At 50.2% G+C, this 3,331-nt stretch overlaps 1 long non-coding RNA gene across 1 annotated transcript; it reads right to left on the reverse strand.

The window, feature by feature from the left end:
- Positions 1 to 225: 225 nt before the first annotated feature.
- On the reverse strand, positions 226 to 2,691 carry LOC135441785 (uncharacterized). The gene is made up of 2 exons (XR_010438543.1): positions 2,570 to 2,691; positions 226 to 2,416 (listed from the first exon to the last, which is right to left on the reverse strand). It is a non-coding gene; the product is annotated as an uncharacterized LOC135441785 (long non-coding RNA).
- Between the last annotated feature and the right edge of the window lie 640 nt (positions 2,692 to 3,331).

A 3,331-nucleotide genomic window follows, 5' to 3' on the forward strand; every position in this document is an offset into this window, starting at 1 on the left:
GAGAAGTCAATTCGGTTACCACAAGGGTATCCTGCAGGACCATGAGGAAGTGCGACTTCTGCAGCTATGCCCAGTTAGTAACTATGCCCTCATCTTAAGAGAGTCATAGTTACTCCTGCTAAGGCATTTGACACCGTCTGTCATCAGCATGTATCTTTCACTAAGCTTAATTAACAAAAGAAATAAAAGGTACATCTTTAGAACAAAGTTACTTTGACATCTACCATCACTCAGCAAGAGGTTTATTGTTATGGACACATAATATTGGCTTTTTGCAGATATTAAAATGGATTTTATATCTGTGGTGTTAAAGTAACTTTGTTATTGTCTGGGTTTGAAAAGCCAGCTGCCTGCTAAGGAAGGCAGGAGCCTCCCCTGGAATGGAAAATGCAAACCCCCTCCCTCTGAATTGTTATAATTTTGAAATTAAGGAGCTCTCAGGCAAAGATATGGGAGCAGGAATAACAGTTCCTTTTATGAAAATGTAAAAATACAAATGCAGTAGTACAAAGAAAAAAAAGCCACTGACAGAGTCAGAACAGGACCTGACACCCTGTAGGTCAGGGTGATGGCACAGTCCCATTCCATGGTGGCTGCAGCCCTCCTGCAGTTCCAGGGGTGGTTCTGTTGGAGCAGGGACCCTGGAGAAGGGTGGAGTTTTCCTCTGAAAGTCCAGGGGTGCTGCAGATGGGCCTGGTCTTCCTCTGGCAATCCAGTGGGAAAAGGTTGCTGTGGTGTTCCAAACCTCAGAGTCTATCCAGGTAGGAATGCTTGGCTCCTCCTCCTGGGTGGAGCATCACCCAATGACATAATGTCATTTTATCAGCCATGCAGGGACACTCAATGGCCCATTAACAGCAGATAATTAATAATTAATGGCCCATCCATTATCAGAGGATATCTGTTGGAGAAAGGATTGGTTGTGGAAGAGATAAACTGCCCAATGAACCGAAGATAACTGCCCCACCTCTGACAGATGGCAAACAGAACACATACTGATCTTGCAATCCAGGACCTGTCCTCACTGGCTGCCTCCTTTCTCCAGAGTTCATGGTGTCCAGGGAGGCTGCAGCTGCCGGTGCCAGGAACAAATGAGACAGGTCCAGAAAGCTCCAGAATCCATTTCTGACTCCCAAAAGACAGGGCAAAGGCAGGCCTGTGGGGTTTTTATAGGGTATCCCAGGGGTGGAGTTCACGTTTGGGTCAAGGGAGGAGTTCTTAGCAACACAAGAAGGGTGAGATCAAATTCCTGCCTCTTAGCAACAGGGGCGCTCCACACAGAATGTGTCCCCAAATCCTAAATTCCCCCTCAAACACCTGTGAAATGGTGGGACTTTAGATATCTTTGATCAATTTCATTCATTTAACTCTGTTTTGGCAGTTTTTAAGGGATGAAGATGAAGCAGAAGAAAATTAAGGCCAAACCAAAAGGAGAAGTAGACAGGTGTGTTCCCAAAATGGATCACACAGAATGTGGGTCACCAGGGCTGTGCCCAATGTGGTTCCTCCAGTGGGGGATGGAGCAGGAGCAGCGCACAAAGCTCTGCTTGCACTCGGCGCACTCGCAGGACTTGCCTTACTGGTGCCTCCATTGGTGTTGGTTCAAGGTAGAGTTCGTGGAGAAGCTCTTCCCACACTGGGGACACTCGTAGGGCCTCTCCCCAGTATGGATGCGACGGTGCTTGACAAGGATGGAGTTGTGCTTGAATCCCTTTCCACAGTCCGGGCAGCGGAAGGGCCTCTCCTCTGTGTGAATCCGATAGTGCAGGAGGAGACTGGAGCTCATCTTAAACCTCTTCCTGCATTTATCACACTCATAGGGCTTCTCCCCCGTGTGGATGTGCTGGTGTCTGATGAGGTGGGAGTTGCGTTGGAATCCCTTCCCACAGTCAGGGCATTGGAAGGGCCTCTCCTCTGTGTGACTCTGATAGTGCCGGACGAGATGGGAGCTGGTCACAAACCTGTTCCTGCATTTATCACACTCGTAGGGCCTCTCCCCAGTGTGAGTCCTCTGGTGCGTGATCAGGGTGGAGCTCTCGCTGAAGCTCTTCCCACACTCCCCACACGCGTAGGGCCGTTCCCCAGTGTGGGTCTTCTGGTGCCTGATCAGGTTGCAGTTCCTCCTGAAGCTCTTCCCACACTCACTGCACGTGTGGGGCTTCTCCCTATCATGGAGCTGCTCGTGGAGCACCAGCTCCGAGCTCTGGCTTGATCTTTGGCCGCCTTCCCAGCCCAGGCTGGCCTCTTTCCCCCTCAGATGCCCGCCAGCTGCGTTTGCAGCCCCTCCTCGTGTGGCATCTCCGCGCCTTTTCCTCCCCGTTGCCTTCCTGCGCCGTGGAGCCGCTCAAAACGGCCTCTTCCACCAGGTTCTGCCGCGGGCATTTGTCCTCCCTGCTCTGCATGCTCAGCTCCTGCTCTGGGGGAGGAAGGACAAGGACAGGATGGGATTTGCCCCCGTGCCACAGGCAAGGGCAAGGAGATCCCCCCAGGGCTGTGCTGCAGCCAGGGCCGTGCTGGGCTGGCAGATGGAGCAGCACAGAGAGGAAAGGGGCACTGACTTCCTCCTCACCTGCATCAGTGTCCTGAGGCATCTTCCTCTTCCTCGCAGCCTCCCAGGGCTTGGCAATGGCAAATCCTGGTTTGGGGAAAACAGGGGATGAGCACATTTGTAGGAGCGTCAGGGGGTAGGACAGTTGGGATGGACAGAGACGAGAGATCTCTGAAGTCAGGTCGTGGAACTTGCTGTTTATTGCAAAGGGCCTGGGTGCAGGGCCCTGCTTGGGGCTGCCAAGCACAGCTCGGAGCAGGCCCGAGAGAAGAGAGGGGCAGAGAGGATGAGAGGGTGAGAGAGTGAGAGGGGAAGAGCGTAAGAGAGTAAAAAAGGTAAGAGAGTAAAAAGCGTAAGAGAGCAAAAGGGTAAGAGAGTAAAAGCGTAAGAGAGTGAGGTTCCTGTTACAATACAATAAATCTTCTTCTGTGTTGAATACTCTATTTCTCACTAACCAATCTAGTACAAGGTACAAATCCTATAGCATTTACATACAGCCTGAAAGAATCATTACATCACCATAATGGGTTATATTTTAAATCAAGTACTGTTTGGACGCCTTCTGCTGAGCTAGTAGGGTCTGCTCTGACCCGTGGACCTGTCTGCAAGCAGAGGGAATTGTTTCATCAGAAGGGGATTGCCTTCAGTCTGGCCACACCATTGTTTTTCATTTGTTCAATAACTAAGGTATCTAAAAGCTTGCTTTCATTCCAATCTTGCTAATAGTTTCTATATTCTCAAAATTTTTGCCAGACATTTATCATATTTATGAAACAGGAAAGC

The sequence above is a fragment of the Zonotrichia leucophrys genome, unplaced genomic scaffold, assembly GCF_028769735.1.
Source record: "Zonotrichia leucophrys gambelii isolate GWCS_2022_RI unplaced genomic scaffold, RI_Zleu_2.0 Scaffold_516_35912, whole genome shotgun sequence".
Classification (NCBI taxonomy): Eukaryota; Metazoa; Chordata; class Aves; order Passeriformes; family Passerellidae; genus Zonotrichia; species Zonotrichia leucophrys.